Genomic DNA, 22,548 nt, shown 5'->3' on the forward strand with positions numbered 1-22,548 from the left:
AACCCCAGCCAGGCCGCCGACAACCTCACAAAGTGGATCAGCAACTGCGCGGATGAACTCGCCCCTCTGAGGACCCCGCCCAGCAGACCCGGCAGCAAGAAAGCCCCATGGTTCACCGACGAACTCAAGAGCTCCAAGAAGAACTGCCGAGCCCTCGAAAAAGTCTGGAGAAAGGAACGTACACCGGACAACATGACCACCCTCAAACTCGCCACCCGGAAGCACCACCAACTGATCCGCGCCGCCAAGAAAACTGCATTCAAGGACCGGCTGGACAACAACGCACACAACTGCAAGGAACTCTTCAACATCGTCAAGGAGCTCTCCAACCCCAACGCCGGAAACAACGACATCACCCCCTCGCAAGACCTTTGCAACTCCCTCGCCTCCTACTTCCACAACAAGATCGCGGACATACACAACAGCTTCAGCACCAACCGACGCACGCCACGACCCCAGCAACGCCGCCCACCACCACCCTCCGAGCCTGGACTCCGATCAGCACCGAAGACACCGTCCGCATGATGAACTCCGTCCACTCCGGATCTCCGACCGACCCCTGCCCTCACCACGTCTTCAACAAGGCCGACGCTGTCATCGCACCCCACCTGCGGGACATCATCAACACCTCCTTCGACACCGCCACCTTTCCCGAGAGCTGGAAGCACGCCGAACTCAGCGCTCTTCTCAAGAAACCCACAGCAGACCCCACCGAACTCAAGAATTACCGCCCAATCTTGCTACTCCCGTTTCCAGCCAAAGTCATCGAGAAGACCGTCAACAAACAGCTGGCCGCCTTCCTCGAGACGAACGGATCCCTCGACCCCTCGCAGTCCGGCTTCCGAGCCAACCACAGCACCGAGACCGCCCTCATCGCCGCCACCGACGACATCCGAGCCCTGATGGACAACGGAGAAACAGCGGCCCTCATCCTCCTAGACCTCTCCGCGGCCTTCGACACTGTCTGCCACCGCACCCTAGTGCAACGCCTCTGCAACGTCGGAATCCAGGAGAAGGCACTGGAATGGATCGTCTCCTTCCTCGGCGGAAGAACACAGAGAGTCCGCCTACCACCGTACAAGTCAGAGGCCACCAAAGTCATCTGCGGCGTCCCCCAAGGATCCTCGCTGAACCCCACCCTCTTCAACGTCTACATGAGCCCCCTCGCGGCCATCGCACGCCAACACGACCTCAACATAATCTCCTACGCCGACGACACCCAGCTGATCCTCTCCCTGACCAACGACCCCGCCGCCGCCAGAGCCAACCTGCACGAAGGGATGAAGGAGGTAGCCGAGTGGATGACGACCAGCCGCCTGAAACTGAACTCAGACAAGACGGAGGTCCTCATCCTGGGCTCCTCGCCCTCCGCCTGGGACGACTCCTGGTGGCCCCCCGCCCTGGGCACCGCACCCAAACCAACGAACCACGCACGCAACCTGGGCTTCATCCTGGACTCCTCCCTCTCCATGACCAGACAAGTCAACGCCGTCTCCTCGGCGTGCTTCAACATCCTGCGCATGCTACGGAAGATCTTCTGGTGGATCCCCACGGAGACCAGGAAGACCGTCACCCAGGCCCTCGTCACCAGCCGTCTGGACTACGGCAACGCCCTCTACGCCGGAACCACCGCCAAGCTCCAGAAGGACTTCAGCGGATCCAGAACGCGTCAGCCAGGCTCATCCTCGACATCCCACGAAACAGCCATCTCCGGACACCTGAGAGACCTGCATTGGCTGACCTGCATTGGCTCCCCGTCAACAAAAGAATCACCTTCCGTCTCCTCACCCACGCACACAAAGCCCTACACAATCAAGGCCCGAGCTACCTCAACAACCGAATCAACTTCTACGCTCCCAAACGCCACCTCCGATCAACCAGCCACGCCCTCACCGCCGTCTTACGCATCCGTAGAGCGACAACAGGAGGAAGGTCCTTCTCCTACCTGGCCGCCAAGACCTGGAACTCCCTCCCGACCGACCTGCGCCTGACCCAAGACCACCTCTCCTTCAGCAAGAAGCTCAAGACCTGGCTGTTCGAGCAGTAACGGCACCCCCCCCCCCCCCCCTCCCCTAAGCGCCTTGAGACCCTACGGGTAAGTAGTGCGCTCTATAAATGTCTTGATTGATTGATTGATTGATTGAGAAGTGAGGGTCACACAAAATGGTGGTTTTCAACTGCCATAAGAAGCTGACTGATCTCTTCGCCAAGGTCTCCCTGTGCAAGGATCCGGTGAGCTCGTGGGCGCCTTGGCTGGCGCTGATACCCGCCGTGAGTTGACAAGGGAGGCGGAGCAGCGTCAGAGGAAGCTGGTCAGAGGAGGCGGGACCGTCGGCGTGTGTAGACAGCGAGGAAGGGGCCGCCTGCGTGAGAGCGCCGGGAGCAGTGTCTCTTCATCGTTTACTGCGCAGGCCCAGCAGCCGTGTGAGGGAGCCGGGAGCAGTGCCTCAACGTTGTGAAGTGCGCAGGTCCATTGGTGCCGGTCCGCTAGGAGTGCATCGGGCGGCGGTGAATTGCTTCTGCCTCAGAAGGAGGAAGTGCGGGGTGATTCCAGCATCGGCAACCGTTCCGTGTGCCCACGCCAGGTCAGAGGGCTCTTTAGTACAAGAGCGCTGCGGTGAGTGGAGAGAGTGGAGCGGTGGGACTAGGACGACACGAAGCCCCTGGTAAGACTGTGGGTAGCGTGGCCGAGTCTGAATGGGTGCTGCTAGTGCCTAACAGAGCTTGGTGAGGGAGAGCCTGTGTCCGTACCAGCTACCAGCGCGGACCCAAGAAAAGAATAGAGCGCTGAGGTTGACTGAAAACAAGCCTGGTGGTAAACGTTAGACAGTGCTTCTAGTGAAAGTGAGGAAGTGGAGTAGGGGTATAGATATTGCTAAAATCCCTATCAGGAAAAGAGAACAACTTTGAGACGTTAATTGGGCTTTGGACTGAATCTAACTGGGTGAGCCATAGGTGGAACTGAGCAGGCATCCTGCGGGGGCTATGTACATGTGAAAACTGAACCATCTCATGCTGGGCTGCTACTAAGAGAATTAAATGTATGGCTCAATCTGGATGTCAGAGAGATTAATGCTTGCTAGTCTCTAGAATTTATAATGCCTGTTTCATCTGCTTAAGGAGGAGGTGGTAGAGAACCCTTTCTTCGAGGTGAAGGTCTCTTAGAAAATACCAGTAACGATTTATCTTTTATAAAACCTGTCTAGTTGCCAACTTCTTTTAGGCAAGGTGAAGTTAATGCGGTACTCTTATGTAATTGACGAAGAAAGTATAAAATGACTTTGTAATGTGATATCAAATTCTAAAAGTGAAAATGAGTATAAGGAAAAATAATGGTGTGAAGAAGAAAAAGTGAATCAAACTATTTTTATAAACCAGTCCATATTTTTCCACTAATTTGGTGTAGTGTCATTTTTGTGTGGAAGTTCATTGAGTTACTGCTGGGTGGAGTGCAAACTTTACACGTGTGCTTCTAGGAACTGACTGTCTTACCCTAGGCCAGGCTACCCTATGTGACTTGGTAACTCTAGGTCTAACATGTTTGGTGTCTAGCGGTGGGATGAGAACTGTGGTTGCGACTACTCTGCAGTAACTAAGTGTATTCCACTGACCTACACCAGGAGTTTTCTCCTGGCGGACTTCCCAATTACTACTTTTGCTTTTTCAAAATTCATTCCTGGTGGTGGGTGGAGGTAGCTTCAAATTGCCTCTTGTGAATCTATTCTTTTTGTGTGCTTGTCCCTACATTGCTCTTCAGCAAAATGGAATTTGCTCTGGAAGAACTGCAAACTTTTTCTGCAGCCCAGCTTAGAGACTTTTGCCCAAAAATGGGGGCCAAGGACAGTGAGGAGCTTACCTCACCACCGCCAGAACCAACACCGGTCACCGCGCCAGCTCCTGGGTTGGGAACGCTGCAGTCTCGCCGCCTCAGCGCCATCAAGCGGCTGGAGACTACAGCTCCCAGCGAGCATAGCGCCAACTTCCGGGTACACGGAGCAAGCGCGCCTGGTGGCGCTACAAAACAGCAGACGCTCCCTCGGTGGAGCGGGGGGCCAAGGACAGTGAGGAGCTTACCTCACCACCGCCAGAACCAACACCGGTCACCGCGCCAGCTCCTGGGTTGGGAACGCTGCAGTCTCGCCGCCTCAGCGCCATCAAGCGGCTGGAGACTACAGCTCCCAGCGAGCATAGCGCCAACTTCCGGGTACACGGAGCAAGCGCGCCTGGTGGCGCTACAAAACAGCAGACGCTCCCGCCGCGTCGCGGGACGCGCGCGGGCGACGCCCGGGCAGAGGGCGGGCCGTCTGTGGCCGTCCGGGGCCGAAGGAGGCCGGGCAGGGCCACGTCGCTAACATCCACCAGCCAAGATGGGTAAGAGAAAGAAACAGACGAATGCGGAGGAGGGGGGTAAAAATGCCAAAATTCCTAAGCACTCCAACACCATTATGTCATACCTCTCCTCGGCTGTGGGGGCTCTAACAAAGGAGATAGCGGATGTGGAGCAAGAGCTGGCCACCGCATTAATTGCTCCGAACACTTCACCCACCTCGCTGGCAGAGGTTGTAACAGCCCACTCTCCCGGCGCCCCTGCCAGCGTTCCACTAGAACCGCATGTGGTAATAGCTAACTGCCCCCCCAGTGTACAACCATCCTTGGATTCTCAACCGGGCCCATCTGTCCCATCTCCCAGTGCTTTAAACCAGTTAGCCACCAGACCTAGCTCACGCAAAAGAGGGAAAAAAGTAAATAGTCTGCCCCCCCCTGAAGACAGATCAACTATGCTGGAGGATAAACTAGAAGAATTATTTGTGGCGAGGATTGAACCCTTGCTGGTAGGGATCGCAAAGGACATTGTCGAAACTCTCAATACCTGTCTGGAAGGTCTCCTGAAGAAATGCTCACTTCTGGACAGAATTATGCAAGCACTTCCCACTAACCACATTCCAAGGAATGGGGGTAGTCCTGAACAGACGAGCACAATCAGGGTCACTGAGGGGCCAATAGCGCTGACGGACCATGCAGGCGGTAATCTAACCAACGACAACAGGACATGTGAACACAATATACCCCCCCCAGTCAGCACTGATGAGCAACCCAAGCGGGGCCTCAGCCACACTAGCCCCATCAGATAACGGCCAATCAAGCAGAAAAAAGGCAGTGCCAAGTACATATAAACTCCACCTCCCACCAGAAGCATCACCTTTGGTTGCATTGTTTATTGGAGTAGACCCACTTGGAGAAGGGGATAGGGAATCTACGGAGGATCTGATCACCAAAGTTAAGAAATGGAGTGGTAACACATGCAGTGGTGAGAACATAGCGGAGTTGATCATCCACGCAAGAAGGGTGGGATGGATTGAGAAACAACCCAAATCAACGTATGGCGACTGTGTGGTCGTTAACTTCTGCAGGGCGGACGTGGCTGACAGACTCTTTTGGGACGGCTCAAAAATTTCTTGTAGGGATCGTCTAAGACCGGTCCCTTTGGGTTTTTTCTACCAACCTCCGTCTCTACGCAAACTCAATATCAATTACCAGGCCAGATGGCAGGGTAAAAGGTTAGCAATGGCCCGCATAAACACACACGCCCCTCTCTCAAGCCACTCAGCAGCGCCCTTTCCCATCCCTCCCACCTTGTCTCAACAGGCCACCCAGGCAGTATCTCTGGTCGAGGGGACAAGTATAAGCCTAACAAACCAGTTCTCTCCCCTGTCGGGCCTGGATGATATGGACTGACTATCATCAGATGAAGCCACCACATCTAGTGAGGTCGCAAGGGCCTCCATGGCAGTACCGAATGATGAAAATGGTTGCAAAATTATTAGCTGGAACATTGCCGGAATCAGCTAAAAAATGAGCGACTTCGAATGGGTCACCTTTGTATCAGAACACGACGTCATCGCTCTGCAAGAAACATGGGACTTGTCATCTAGTCTGTGGTTGGACGGTTTTGTAGGCTTCTCAGTCGCGGCCTGTCCCAGCACTGCAGGCAGAGCGAGGGGAGGCCTCTTGACCCTTTTTTCCCTTGACCTCACTGGTCCACTAAAACAAATTGACTACGACTCCCAAAACTGTCTAATTGTAGAAAGGCAAATCTGCTCATCTAAAAGTATTCTGTTTATCGATTTCTACAACTCTGTCAACAAGGAATTTGGGGGCAATAACATCACCCAACTGGACACATTTCTAAACATATTCACCCAAAATTCCCCTACCAGTTATGAAATAGTGTTAATGGGAGATTTTAACATTCAACCCTGTAACTTTGGTTGTCCCAGGCCGGGAGCTGTGGAGACTTGGGACCAGGAGGGCCCACACTTCGAACACACCAGGCCTGGAGAGGAACTGGAGGACCTCCTGGCCAACTATAACCTCCATGAATTTACAGTGGGAGAGGGGGTATCTAGAGCACCGACGTTCAAGGGCTCTCCCATGGGTTCTGGTATTGATTATATTTTTGTGACCCCTGGCATTCTTGATTGTATCATTTCCTATTGCACTGTGTTTTCCCCTTTTAGCGACCATAACCCTGTTTTTCTGTCGATCCGCTGGGGGGGAGCTTTGGGACCCATGCCAGGGCAGCCTAAACAGGGATATATTCTTCGCCCAACAGATCAAGGCAGGCGTTTGAAGTGGGGGAATATGGTGGCAGACGATTTCTATCGAAACATCGGTCAAGAGATTGAAGAGCAGATTAAAATCTGCCAAGATCCAACCTCCCTAGGCAATGATACCATGGCCGCATTTCAATCAATATGCCACACCGTGGCTGTGAACCTTACGGCTCCAAGGGGCAGGGGAGAACCAAAGTCACACAAATGGTTTGACTCTGCATGCAGCAAGGCCCTTAGAGCTCTAAAAGCTGCCCTTAAAGCTCAACCTAGGGACAGGGCTCTGGTCTCAATGTTGAGAAAAGAGTACAGGATTGCCACGAAATCTAGAAGGGATAGCATCAAGCAGGAGGCTTGGGAACAATTAACCGACATTAACATCTTGCGGGACAGCAGGCAATTCTGGGCTGTAGTAAACCACCCTTATTTCTCAGACTCTCCCAATGCAGACACTGACTGCGTAATACCAGATGAGAAGTGGCTAGCCCATTTCAGTTCTGTTTATGGTGAGTCGGGGGACCGGCCGCATTTACAAAACTGTGCAAGTTTGGTGGCCACACCTCTACAGTTTAGCAGCGGGGAAGTGGAAAAAGCAATCTGCGCCACAACTAGGAATAAAGCCCCTGGCCCAGATGGGGTGCCAGCTGACTTTTATTTACATTCCCCCAAACTCTGGGCTGGCATCCTGGCCAACGTGTTCACAGCCGCAAATACTTCGCCCCCCCCAAACACGTGGGCTACTTCCACCATAGTGCCTATATTTAAAAAGGGCCGAAGGGACGATCCAGGGTGCTACCGACCTATCTCCCTGCTGGACTCTGCTATTAAGATCCTGGGCAGAGTCCTTTTAGACAGACTAAGAGATAGCCTGGAGGAGTGTGGGGGCCTGGCTGATATACAGTATGGCTTCAGGGAAAAAGGGGGCACGATAGAACAGTGCTCAAATCTCCACCTCTTGATTGCCAAGTACACGGTGGCCAAGGAGGGGTCCTTGTATCTAGCATTAATGGACCTCTCCTCGGCCTTCACCTTGGTCAACAGGTCTAAGCTATGGGAAATTCTAATTAATATGGGAATTGATGCAGACCTGGTGGCGTTTATAGCATCTATGCATCAGGACTTATTTGCTGCTGTAAGAGTAACCAAAGAGGGAAGATGCACGTCACGTTTTAGATCCCTACGTGGCGTTAGGCAAGGATGCATACTGGCCCCCCTGTTGTTCACCATCTATATAAATGACCTAGGCAAACACTTAATTGGGGCAGCAAGTGACGTTCCGCGTGTAGGAGAAGTTAAGATCCCTGCTCTCCTATACTCGGACGACGCTGTACTAATAGCACGCACAGGGGTATGCCTTCAAAAACTGCTAGATGCATTTGGGACCTTTATGGACCGGTTGGACCTGAGGGTTAATGCCTCCAAATCGCACACTATGGTCATAGGTAGTCAAGGGAAAAGGGCCAAGAGAGGAATAAAAACCTTTTTTTGTAAAGGGGAGATAGTCTCGGGAGTCCCCGTGTTTCCCTATCTGGGAGTCCTTTTTGACAGCAGGGGTACCTGGGGCCCACAGATACGTGCAAAAAGCCTAGCGGTCACTAGAACATCCATGGCCATCTTAAGTTTCGCTAAAAGGCTGGGCCATAGACCTATGAAGGCCATTATCCAGGTTTATAACAGCAAATCCCTTCCCGTGGCCTCGTATGGTGCCTCCTTATGGGGCTACGTACGCCTAGACAAAATCCAGGTAGCTGAGAATAGTTTTTTACGTTCAGTCCTGTCCCTTCCCCAATCCTCCCCGGTTTTTTCCATTCATTCAGAACTTGGTATGGATTATATCCAGGACAAACTGAGACTGGCTCCACTAACATACTGGCTTAAGACCTGGTTAAACCCTGAATTATCGTTAAACCACATGATCATGAGGGATGTGATGAGTTTGGAATACAGCCACACGATACCATGGCTGGCGTATTTGCACAAATGTTTTAATGAACTAGGACGCCCAGATTTATTCACCTCTCCCTCGTGTATCACAAAGCAGGATGTGTGTTTCATAAAAAAACAGTTTATGTCTAGGGCATACATGTTGCGAGAAGAAGTTGAATTATCTAAACCCTCTGTCCGAACGCACTACTTAACTCTCCAGTCACTTGCAATTGAGCCTTATTTATGCTTTGTCACAAACCCCTTCCACAGATTTTTGTTAACAAGATTCAGATTCAACATCATTCATTTTTATTTGGGCAATTTTAACAAATGGACGAAACCTGAGTTAGCACCACCTTGCACCTGTGACAATTTTTCTGTTCAAGACAGTTTACATTTTGTTATGTTTTGTGATTTCTTCTCCGCCCAAAGAAAAAAATACCTGCTACCAGTCCTAAGAGAAGCTGGTTTCTCCCAGGTGAGACCAGCAATGCTATATTTACAATCATTGGGCAACATTTGTATTACTTTTGCCATGGCCAATTTCCTGGTGGCAGCAACCAGAGCCAGAAGGAGCATGAATTTGGAAAACTGATGTACATAACGGGTCTTTTAAATATTTTAAATGCATTTATTCAACCAAATTAACTTGCTGATAAATGAAATTGTTTAATTCTTTTTTAACTGTAAATAATACTGTTTTTATGTACTTTGTATGATTTTATCAAATCGAAAAAAGTTAATTTGACTGACTGACTGACTGACTGGGAGTGTTTTTTAAGCGTGGTGCCAAGAAGGGGGAACTCCAGACCAGTTTGAGGGCTTGGGTGGCAGCACATGGAGACGGGAAGGAGGAGGAAGAGGGGATGGACCGGGACACAGTCATAGGGGTAGAGGGATTGTTCCATCCTGAGATGGGAAACCTACTTCCAGGACCGATGACCTACTCAAGGAGGGGCAGTAGTGTCTCCGGAGGAAGCTTGACCGAAGCTGAACTAATGGACAGGAGGGAAAAAAGGCAGCTGAAGTGGGAGTTAGCCAGGTTAGAACAGGAGAGGGAGGAACAGAGGATGGCTCATGAGCTTAAATTAAGAAAGCTAGAACTCAAGGCCCTACAGTTAGGACCCTCCAACTCTCCGAATGGTGGCAGCGAAACAAGAGAACCAACCAGGGAATCCAGACCCTACCTATCTAAAGACATAGTTGCCAGCTATAGCCAAGGGGATGACATTGCCGTCTTCAGCAGCAGTTGGGAGGACCATTTGCATCACTTGCAAGCAGTTCTCCAGGTCCTGAAACAAGCTGGCTTGACAATCAAGGCCACCAAATGTCAGATTGGGCAGAGGTCAGTTGTGTACCTAGGTCACTTGGTGGGTAGGGGAACAGTGCAGCTCCTGCAGGCAAAGATTGAGGCAATCATGACCAGGGAACCCCCCAAGACCCAGACTGAGGTCCGAGCTTTCCTGGGCCTCACAGGTTACTACTGTCGCTTTGAGAAGGGGTATGGCACTATTGTAGCGCCCCTCACAGAGCTTACCTCTAAGAAACAACCTCGACGGGTCGTCTGGACAGAGGCTTGTCAGCAAGCCTTTGAGAAATTGAAGCAGGCAATGTGCGCAGCACCGGTCCTGAGGGCCCCAGGCTTCTCCAAGGAGTTCATTGTCCAGACAGACGCATCAGAACATGGCATTGGGGCAGTGTTATCGCAACTCAATGAAGAGGGTCTGGATCAGCCAGTAGTCTTCCTGTCTAGGAGACTGCTTCTCCGGGAACAGAAGTGGAGTGCAATTGAGCAGGAAGCTTTTGCGTTGGTATGGGCTCTGAAGAAGCTGCGGCCATACCTGTTTGGCTCGCACTTCCTGGTTCAGACTGACCACCGACCCCTTTGTTGGCTGATGCAAATGAAGGGGGAAAATCCCAAGTTGTTGAGATGGTCTATCTCCCTACTGAGAATGGACTTCCGGGTGGAACATCGGCCTGGAGTGGACCACGCCAATGCAGACGGTCTCTCTAGGTATTTCCGCCTTAGTGATGAGGACTCCCAAGGGGTTAGGTAGCTCTCCCCACTTTCAGCTGGGGGGGACGCGTGTTAGACCTGTCTGCCCTTTGCGTAGCCCCTTCTATTAATTATTTATTTTGTCCCCTTTTTGCCCCTCAAAACCTTTTTAATCTTTTTGTGTCCACTGGATTTTTGTGGTGTTGACTAGGGGTTAGATGCTCTTTGGCCTCATAGTCCCTTTTTACCTGAGGCCTAGGTGCCTTTCCTGACTAGAAGTGAGGGTCACACAAAATGGTGGTTTTCAACTGCCATAACTGTCACCCCTGAGACCTGACCCATAGGATAGAATAGGGCATTCCAGAACCTTCTGGTCCCTTCTGGACCTCCTAAGGGCAGCCTATAAAAGGCGGAATACTGGGCAGCCATTTTAGAGGTGACCAGTGAAATCACAGGGTGGAACTGGTGAGGAGAGAGGCAACTCTGAGGAGGAGGATAGTGCTTACTAGGAGTGGGATTGACCTGTGGGCCAGCCGTTCTCCTGTATTGACCCGTCCCCCCCTTGGTGCTGAACAAACCCTGCCGTGATGGTCCACACCTAGAAGCTCTTGAACAACCCATGAGTATTCCCAAAAAGGCTCGGGCGTCTGTGTGTGTGGAGTCGCTACTGGAGGGGTGAAAAACCCCAATGCTGCCGGACCATACCCAGAAACTGCGGAGCTTAATTCACACCCACCTTTCTGTGAGAAGCTGACTGATCTTTTCGCCAAGGTCTCCCTGTGCAAGGATCCGGTGAGCTCGTGGGCGCCTTGGCTGGTGCTGATACCCTCCGTGAGTTGACAGGGGAGGCAGAGCAGCGTCAGAGAAAGCTGGTCGGAGGAGGCGGGACTGTCGGCGTGTGTAGACAGCGAGGAAGGGGCCGCATGCGTGAGAGGGCCGGGAGCAGTGTCTCTTCATCGTTTACTGCGCAGGCCCAGCAGCCGTGTGTGGGCGCCGGGAGCAGTGCCTCAACGTTGTGAAGTGCGCAGGTCCATTGGTGCCGGTCCGCTAGGAGTGCATCGGGTGGCGGTGAATTGCTTCTGCCTCAGAAGGAGGAAGTGCGGGGTGATTCCAGCATCGGCAACCGTTCCATGTGCCCAGGCCAGGTCAGAGGGCTCTTTAGTACAAGAGCGCTGCGGTGAGTGGAGAGAGTGGAGCAGTGGGACCAGGACGACACAAAGCCCCTGGTAAGACTGTGGGTAGCGTGGCCGAGTCTGAATGGGTGCTGCTAGTGCCTAACAGAGCTTGGTGAGGGAGAGCCTGTGTCCGTACCAGCTACCAGCGCAGACCCAAGAAAAGAATAGAGCGCTGAGGTTGACTGAAAACAAGCCTGGGGGTAAACGTTAAACAGTGCTTCTAGTGAAAGTGAGGAAGTGGAGTAGGGGTATAGATATTGCTAAAATCCCTATCAAGAAAAGAGAACAACTTCGAGACATTAATTGGGCATTTGACTAAATCTAACTGGGTGAGCCATAGGTGGAACTGAGCAGGCATCCTGCGGGGGCTATGTACATGTGAAAACTGAACCATCTCATGCGGGGCTGCTACTAAGAGAATTAAATGTATGGCTCAATCTGGATGTCAGAGAGATTAATGCTTGCTAGTCTCTAGAATTTATAATGCCTGTTTCATCTGCTTAAGGAGGAGGTGGTAGAGAACCCTTTCTTCGAGGTGAAGGTCTCTTAGAAAATACCAGTAACGATTTATCTTTTATAAAACCTGTCTAGTTGCCAACTTCTTTTAGGCAAGGTGAAGTTAATCCTGAACTCTTATGTAATTGACGAAGAAAGTATAAAATGACTTTGTAATGTGATATCAAATTCTAAAAGTGAAAAGGAGTATAAGGAAAAATAATGGTGTGAAGAAGAAAAAGTGAATCAAACTATTTTTATAAACCAGTCCATATTTTTCCACCAATTTGGTGTAGTGTCATTTTTGTGTGGAAGTTCATTGAGTTACTGCTGGGTGGAGTGCAAACTTTACACGTGTGCTTCTAGGAACTGACTGTCTTACCCTAGGCCAGGCTACCCTATGTGACTTGGTAACTCTAGGTCCAACACTTAGAAACACCTAAGGGTAGAGTAAGGTCTTGTCTCTGGGATCTGGGGCATGGTTCTTAACAAGTATCTGTAAATGATGTACTGCTGTTTACCACTTTTGTCCCTTGGCTTCAAGTACAGTTGAGTAACCAAGTTACTCTATTTGTACCTATTGACTCTCAAATGGAAGCAAGGGTTTACAGGCAAAATATAATCGAGGAGAATTTAGTGTCAGGAACATTAACACCTCAGGCCTATTACAAGCTGCATTTGCCAAAAGCGCTGGAAGTTGGGGTGCTGGGGAAGATGAAGCATCCCCAAACTAACCATGTTGGAGCTCAGAAGGTGAATGAGCAATAACAATGCCTTTCAATTTAGTGTTTATCGTGTCACAGTTGCTATTCGTTTACAGACAAAGGTTAAACGTCATGCAATGAGATCTGACAAATTACTGTTTATTTGGAAAATGGTGCTAATTTTTATTTCTCTGACTGCAAACTGAGAGACTTTTGTAAAAGTGATCTATGTGACAAGCTTGAGGGTACAGAAAGTGAAAGGAAAGGCTGTAGGATGTCAGATTTTTTTCCTAACACACAGCAACATTTAAATACTTGTAAATGATCTTATGAAGCCCTTTTTTATAATTCTGCAGAGTGATGAAAACAAAGATTTTAACAGGATCAAAATTAATCGAAACACTTTACTTGGTAATGGGCAAATTATAAATATTTGCTGAAACCCGATTTCCAGACTGTACGTTTGTGCAAATTTAGTGGCCATTTCAATGGAAAATGTGGGGTCTGTAAATGACAGTGTGCAGCCACAACAGTGCTCCAAAATCCACCACCGACTGCATATCGCACCGTTACCACTCTCCTGCTGAATCTGCTTCATACATTTGCTACCCTTGTTTTTGGGATGTTGCTTGAGTTTTTCACAATCGCTATGTCTTTAGTGATGTAACATTAATGGCAGCACCCCAAATATGGAAATTGTTCTAGCACCACTGATTTTGTAGTATATTTAGTAGTACTACAATAGTGCTACTAATGCATTTCAAAATACTATTCACTAACCCACATGCCACATGCGGATGTCTACGCCTCTGCCGCTCCTGTCTTTCATGTAAGGAGATCTTCCTATAACTGCGGAGGTCTCTGCAAACGTAGGACTACATTTTAGTAGTTAATTTGGGAGGGACAAAGAAGAGTGGCAGGAAAATGGGGAATATTTGTGAATACGTGGGAGGAGGGTTTTGGGCAGAAGTAGGAATTAAGGAAAGGTCAGGGAAGTGTTTGGGAAGAAAAATGCACCTACCCACAAATACAAATGCCCATTCAATTCCCAACTGCACTTCGGTAGTTACTACAGCCAAAAATAACTAAAAAACAGATGCAACTGTATTCCAGCTCAGAGCTGAAGTCCAGCAACACATTTGGCCCACCACTGTGACTGCAATCCCCTCCCACAGAAAAGAATGGAGGCAGAGTCTTAAAATAAACTCCCATAGATACTAATGTCAAATTAAATTTACTTATTTTAACTTTTTTTTAAAAATATTACCAAAATCATTTAATGTTAAAAACATACTTAAGGTGGGACTTTAAATATAAATCTAACGAAAATTTACTTCAATTAAATATTATACTGTTGAATTTTCATTTTTTTTTCTAATTAAAACAAATTACATTAATTGACAATAATATGTAATGGTAAAATATTTTTACTAATAAGTTTAGTGAAAGATCTAACTTTTCCTATACTTTACCATAGGGAGAACTTGGCCTCGGTGGCAATGACCTCTGCATACATGTAAAAACTTACAATTAGTAAATTTACACTCAGATATTAGGCTCCACACCCTTAATTCCGGGGCCAGGGACATTTTAGTCCACACCTTTGAGTAACTTTACACTTTGGTGAATGGTGAATATCCAAAAGTAATAAAGTTACCCAAACATTTGAGTACACTTACACATGTAGATTTCTTAATGTACCTTCATGTTTGTGAATTGCCCCCGTCCCCCTACCTTGTGTTTCACCTGCTTTTAGTCCAAGAGAAGGCTTGTTATTGAGTTTAATTAAAGTAGATTGGAAATTACTCACTGGAACATGGTCACAATAAACACCTGTTCCTCCTCGTGGAATTTCTACTTTGAGACAGATTTCATGAACTATCCTCATAGATATTAAACACAACGAGAGTTGGAGTTCTATTAATCCATAGTGCGATGTAGGACTTTATGCACTAAAACATGTGCAGTGAGTTTGTTATTTCCCAGTCAAAGATGGTGGCCGATTACGCACGTAATCAGAATTTTCGAGGGTTCAGTATATTATGATGTGTACCATAAAAAATTTTGCTTCCCAATTGATGTTCCAGACTGTTGGAAAACGAGTCAGCATCTGTGAGGCCTGCACTGGACTACATTTGTCCTTCACTGGGAACCAAACATCCAATTGTAGCGTCTGACTCTCAGAGGGTAGCGTTGCAGAGCGGTCTAAGGCTTACTCAAGGGAGGTTGTGTGGACTAGTAATCGCCATTTGCAGGTGCACAGAAATAACACTCATTAATTGATTGTCCAGTCTGTCCTTTGCTTTATAAAAGTAAAAGTACTTTTTAAATACACACACTACTCAATACTATGCACCAATTTACAAATATACATAAGCTGTTGGAATTACTTTGTGACATTGCATAACATCTCCACACCTCCCAAAGGGGGGTGGGGTCTAGTACTATCACTCCCATGTATGCAGATCATCTTGCCCCCTAATGCAGGTAGTTGAACATAACCTGTACTGAGAGCCCTGCGCACTGGCACCATCCCAGTGGTGACCCACCCCATTACCTCAATACGCATTAAAAATGGGTACACCTGCCTTGGTGACACATAACCCTGACTGAGCATCTCCTACTGACCATAAAGCATGCACCTCTAAATCTTCGGGGTTAACAGTCTGCGTTGTTCCTCACCTAATAGCAGCAGCAAGAATATATGTTTAAGGATCACTTAAAATGACAGTACTTATCACATTTATGGATCCTTAGAATGCATTGCAAATACAGACCCTAAAGGCAACACAGATGAAATCACAGGATTATGCATATACAGCCAGACACCCTAGCAGGAATTTCTGGCAACATAACCCCATGTTGCTTATGACATCACTTTACACAGACACTTTCCATTTCAAATGTGACCTTCAGTCCCTCTAAAAGAAATAACCGTTAGTAAATGCATTTATGGTGCAGTTACACCTCTTCACCTCCAGGGGATGCCCTTCTCCAGACATCCCCAACTCAGCCCTTCACTCTGTGATGCACTTCTCAATACACCCTTAGCTGTAGAACAAAAGTTCGAGCTTAGAAGGTGTTTCAATGCTGACTGAGCCCTTGAGGGGTTATTCTTTCTAAGTCCCCATGTGACTTAAGGAGGGACTCCTCTTTGCGCTGGGGGGAGACTGCCCTTTTCCAGCAGCTCCCCCAGCACCCTTTTCACACATATGGTGGTGACCCTGTCCTCCTGGGGCCACCACGAATAGCGAAAATGCTGTTTTGACCTTGCAAGCCGGTCCTGGCCTGCAAGGCATTATGGGAAGGCTTGCATGCTAGAGCAGCGGCTCCCCCACTGCTCCACGGAGAGCCGCGTGGCACTTTTTCCTGGTGCTTTGCCGCATTTCCACTCCTCGTTGGGGGGCCCGATCACACCCGGACACCCAGGTCTGGTTCCTGGCTCCTGCCCTTCCCTGGAGGGCACTTTCACAGGAAGTATGCCAGCACTCCCCGGCTTCCCTTATTCTAGGGGCAGCCCCTGGGGACCTGACCCACCCCGGGGCATCTCTGAGACCGGCAGCAGATCTCCACGTGCTTCGTAGTCGGTTTTCTTAGGGGTCAAAGGTTGCCTACCTTCTGGGGGCTATATCTCAGCCCCCAGGGGTCTGATCTTCTCCATGTTTGCATCCTCTTGCTCCTGGTGGCGCCCCCCCCAGCTACTGGGAGCACTCTCCTTCGCCCTCTGGGTCTCTCTGAGGGGGTATCAGCAGGGAGCTGTCTTCACGGGCTCCATGCACCAGCCTTTTGCCTGTCTCTCCCCCTGCACCTCTCTTCTGCCTGCGCAGAGCCACAGGCTGCTGCTCATTGATCCTGGACTCTTCTCCTGGCGCTATCCTGCCTTCTGGGACAATCGGGGGTTTCCTCCTTCCAACTGCCCATAGCGCCAGCTCCAGCACCTTCTGCCTTAGCAGACCACACCCCAGAGAGGGCTTATCTTCCTGTGCAAGCACTTTTTAAAAACTGAGTAGAGGGCTGGCAGGAAGTCTCTGTTTGACCTATCAATCAGCTACACATCACTTGCCTGCCCCTGCTCCCTCCTTCTTGTCCAGCCTCTGGGTTTGTTCAAAATGGCATTGTCCAGGGTCTCTGGCCACATGGTCTCTGAAAAAGCTCCTTCCCCCTCGCTGCCTTCCCTCCTTGGTGCAGCCTCGTGCCTGGCATCCAGTGATAGCTGCTGATGGATGAGCCTGTAGCCCCACCTATCTCTCTTCGTGGAGAGAAGGCCTTAGCTTGTGGAAGAAAGGTTATCAATCCATCCTGCTGAGCTCAGCCCTTAGCCAGAGTCTGGTCATGGCTGGCTCAGAGAAATATGACAGTTCCGGATGACCCAAAAGCAGAACAAATATGACTTTGGACTCTGCAGAATACTCTTTCTCACATCTGTTACAGTAGACTTTCATGCTTGTCTGGAACCTGTAGGCCTTATGAAAGTTACTCTAGCCCATGTGCTTCACACCCCCATTGGGGAATAATGAAGTGAAAAACAGTAAAACACACTGACTTTCCCTGGCATGTTCCTTCCCTGTGTATAAAGCCTATTCCATGTCACTACCCAATTTCGCATAAGTCCTGCCACCCCATTCCCTCTGTAGCTGCTCCTGGACTGTCCACGCTAGTAATCTCCCCTGCGCAGCCCCTACACGTGCGCACACGCATGTACACCTGTGTCTGCATGTAACCAGCCCGGTGTCCCTTACTCCAGCTGCTGCGCAGTGGCCTGGTCAAGCCAGGGGGACACCAGTAAAATCCCCATGCAGTCTCTTGCATCCTAAGTTCACAGTGGGTGAGTCCCAACGTATGAGGCTCCCCCACAGTAAAAGCTCAACAATTAGGTGCTCAAAAAGCGAAAAATCTGGGCGGCTCATAGTGTCAGAACCACCTTCTAACACAGTCTGATTGCATCTCTTTATATTTGAAGCCATGAGTTTATTTGAATCCCTTTTACTATTTGTTTCCCACGGTCCTCACTACGCTTACCCCGAACTTCTTTGCCGACCCTGCCGTACAATCAAGATTTTAGTTTTTCTGAGCTTTGATGAACTCTTGAACTCAGATATAGCTGTGGCTTAATCTTAGAATGCTGCAGTCTGTATTCACTATCCTTTTTCATTATCAAGTAGTAAATGTACCTGCATACTTGTATACAGTGCACACAGCTAAGTGACAGAGTTCTAAAGCGTATACTAATTGCTGCATTATGTATTAGAGGAGAAACATAGCTATATATACAATGCACAAGTAATAGGACAATGATTGCCCAATTCATTAATCATATCATTATGAATAATAATTCTCAAGATAATGTATAAAATAGAATACTGAGTTAATCTTGCTATGTTTTCCTTGTAGGACTGCGGGTTATTTAATCACAGTTCAGGCAAAGATTCCATACTAGGTCCAGTTGACAGCATGTGTGTATTTTTCTAATTCCCCTTTTTTACTTGTCATTGAGTGGTGCTATCGTTAGTCTCCCAGAGCACAAGGTGGATTAAAAGAACCAGCATTGGAGTCAAAACATCCATGCAAAGAAACAGTGAGAGTTATAATTAGAGAGTTTGGAACTTAGTCGCTGTTCGAACAAGTGCTTATACACACAATCAATGTTCAAAGCTATATCTTTACAAACGAAAAGTTTTTCAATGTTCACATGGCACTTTCTGGAGCTGAGATGTGGCCCAAACACAATTGCAGTGATTGGGCTGTGAAATGCCAACAAACTAATAACAGAGGGCTCTATAGCAAATGCTATTCCGCAGTATAAGTTTGGGAGTCATTGGGTAACCTGAAGTACGCTGGGGTACAATGTTTTTGCTGAGAGAAATTTACAAATTTCAGTCAATGTGACAAGGGTGATAGGCAGAATGCTACAATGTCTCCCGTGAAACGGAGTCCTGTGCACACGCTATAAAGTAAGAGGTTCTGATGTCAGAACCGAGTATATAAAACAAGATCCTTGGATAAATGATGGAATCAACAATCAATTTTCATGTGAAAAGAAGTATGTATTTCAATCAGGTCAGTACAAGCCAACAAACCAGCCGACACGTGTTTCGTCACACCGTGTTTAAAGATGTGACTCTTCAGGGCTGTTGGTTTGTGGAAAGTCAAGCCTGCTGCTATAGGTGAAAGTATATATAAGGAAAGCCCGGTAATCAGCCAAATATTAAGTATGGAAGGTAATAAAGGAGTGCTCTCCTGGTGTCCAAAAGTGGACACGTTTGCAAAATTTGGATCGGATAAATCCAAGTGTGGGGAGACCTGTTCTCCCAGTGTCCTGTGAGGCCAATACGTCGATGTGTTTCCGGATGTGCTTACCATCTACTTTAATTGTATCAAGCTTACCCTTTTGGTATTTTTCTCACTAAGGTAGCAACACATATATATATATATATATATATATATATATATATATATATATCCAAGTTTACTGCTACGATAAGCAAAGACACGCTCTCAGAAAGGTACAGCTAGTGGGAGTTTATTCACAAGGTAACGCTACGCGTTTCAGCACAAGGGTGCCTTGATCACAACGTGTGATCAAGGCACCCTTGTGCTGAAACGCGTAGCGTTACCTTGTGAATAAACTCCCACTAGCTGTACCTTTCTGAGAGCGTGTCTTTGCTTATCGTAGCAGTAAACTTGGATATTGACTAAACTCGGCGGTGGGATTGGCCGAGTGCAACACGCCACCTGACAATGGGATATGGATCCCGGAAACGAATCCTCTTGTAAAGTGATTGAATATATATATATATATATATATATATATATATATTCAGCTCCACGGGGTGTCCATATTTCAAGCAGCACTCAGACGCGGTTCAGCTCTTTCCCCTTAAAGCTTTATTGGTATGCAGGCAGCTTTCCTCGGTATTTCAAAGCACTCGACCAGAGCCTGACGCGTTTCGTTTTCCAACTTCCTCAGAGGCACAGTCGAAGGAAGCATAGCGGGGCCACACCCCCCTCCCTCCTTTTCACCATGTCATGCGCTGATATGCAGCAGATGAGCAGACATGTAGGTTTTGTGGGAGGTGTAGTCCATTACAGTCCACAAATGGATGCCTCGTGTGATGGTGCCAAATCAAGCTCACCAGGAGCCCCAAGGAAAGGAGCACCGCTAATCCAGGAACCGCCCTCCACACATTGAGTCCCAGGTAGGACCCGTGGCCCCCTCAGGTTCGGGGGTGGTGCCCGCTTCGCGGCTGGACCGCCGCGTCTTACATTCAGCTCCACGGGGTGTCCATATTTCAAGCAGCACTCAGACGCGGTTCAGCTCTTTCCCCTTAAAGCTTTATTGGTATGCAGGCAGCTTTCCTCGGTATTTCAAAGCACTCGACCAGAGCCTGACGCGTTTCGTTTTCCAACTTCCTCAGAGGCACGGTCGAAGGAAGCATAGCGGGGCCACACCCCCCTCCCTCCTTTTCACCATGTCATGCGCTGATATGCAGCAGATGAGCAGACATGTAGGTTTTGTGGGAGGTGTAGTCCATTACAGTCCACAAATGGATGCCTCGTGTGATGGTGCCAAATCAAGCTCACCAGGAGCCCCAAGGAAAGGAGCACCGCTAATCCAGGAACCGCCCTCCACACATTGAGTCCCAGGTAGGACCCGTGGCCCCCTCAGGTTCGGGGGTGGTGCCCGCTTCGCGGCTGGACCGCCGCGTCTTACATTCAGCTCCACGGGGTGTCCATATTTCAAGCAGCACTCAGACGCGGTTCAGCTCTTTCCCCTTAAAGCTTTATTTATTATTATTCATTTATAAGGGTGCCTTGATCACAACGTGTGATCAAGGCACCCTTGTGCTGAAACGCGTAGCGTTACCTTGTGAATAAACTCCCACTAGCTGTACCTTTCTGAGAGCGTGTCTTTGCTTATCGTAGCAGTAAACTTGGATATTGACTAAACTCGGCGGTGGGATTGGCCGAGTGCAACACGCCACCTGACAATGGGATATGGATCCCGGAAACGAATCCTCTTGTAAAGTGATTGAATATATATATATATATATATATATATATATATATATATATATATATATATATATATATATATATATATATATATATATATATATATATATATATATATATATATATATATATATATATAAATATATATACCAGGAACACACTCCACATTCCACCTCCAATCTTACAGATCGGCGAAGCAAGAGAGAGACGGACCACAGAACTGGCTTTAGTTGATTTAATAGTGCAGGTGAGAAAGCAGCAGCACAACGCGTTTCGGGCCCGTGGGCCCTTGATCACATGCAAAGTTATAATAGTTTTTTTACATTTTTAAATGCTAGTGTGGTATAGACACGCCCCCTGAATACTCCAGTTTTTTTACAATCCCCTGAACATAGACATAGAAAAGGGAATTCAAGCGTACTCTAACTGATCAGTGTTAACTATTTACAATTTAAGGTGCACAAATGCAGACACACAAAAAATTAAACATACGAGTAAGCAATACAAATGAAAATACAAATACAGAGTTTTGCGTATGACAGCATAAATGCCGTTTCATAGTAGCAGCGCCACAGCCAACATACAATATGGAAGCTGGGGATAGTCTCACAGAAAGGAGGGTGCCGTAGCCTTCCAGGATAAATCCCTATTGGCTCCCATTCCTCCTGCAATACATTACAAAACAGTGTCTTAATATTACATTAAAAAAACAAACATCACATCTCAGGAAATTAGTGTCAATCTAAGATAACCCAAGCACGTTGCTAAAGATATGTCTAAAACAACCCATACACCTGTTGTAGTAACAGGATACAACTTGACCATTTGTGCAAACAGAGCTATAAATTTAGTGCAAAAAATAGATATATTAAAGTGCCACGTGCATGATGAAAAAGGTCTAAAAACATTCATAATGTATAGACATGCCATAACAATAAAGAATCGGTTGTAGCCAAAAAATTCATAGTTAAAAACATATAAATAGCATTTATGTTAAAAATACCCGATCACATCATAATACATAAACAGTGAACACAAATTGTTAAAATGAGCTGTTCTAAGGGTCTTAAATATTCAATATGTACAAAGCGAAGTGAAGACAGATTAGAGGTAACAGGGAACCTGACTACCTCTATATATTTAAACAAACTTGGTGTACTTGAGCCCCCAGAAAACAACACTGATGTTCTACAGAGGATTCTGGGTGATAGGGAACTTAACTGTTTAGAGTGTGTACTGACAGGTCATAGACAAAGAATCAAAATAGGGACAACCATAGCAACATTGAAAGCAGCATACTAAAAGCAAGTTTAGAGATGAGTATACATGTCTTCAGAATTATTGAGCCCATTTGGCCATTTACTGTCGAATTGTAAAATCATAGTAGTCTCCAACTACCTGAGTAATAATTCTCTATTGCCACCTCTGCGGAGTTTTGGGATAGATCCTACCACATAATATGACAGACAAGCAAAGTCATTGTTATGTTTAATCATAAAATGACGTGCTACTGCATAGGCAGGATCATTGTGCAGGATGGCCCTCAAATGCTGTAGGATCCTGACGTGCACCTGTAGTTTTGTGCTGCCAATGTAATTCAGGCCACAGGTGCACGTCAGGACATAAAC

The sequence above is a fragment of the Lissotriton vulgaris genome, unplaced genomic scaffold, assembly GCF_964263255.1.
Source record: "Lissotriton vulgaris unplaced genomic scaffold, aLisVul1.2 SCAFFOLD_715, whole genome shotgun sequence".
NCBI lineage: Eukaryota > Metazoa > Chordata > Amphibia > Caudata > Salamandridae > Lissotriton > Lissotriton vulgaris.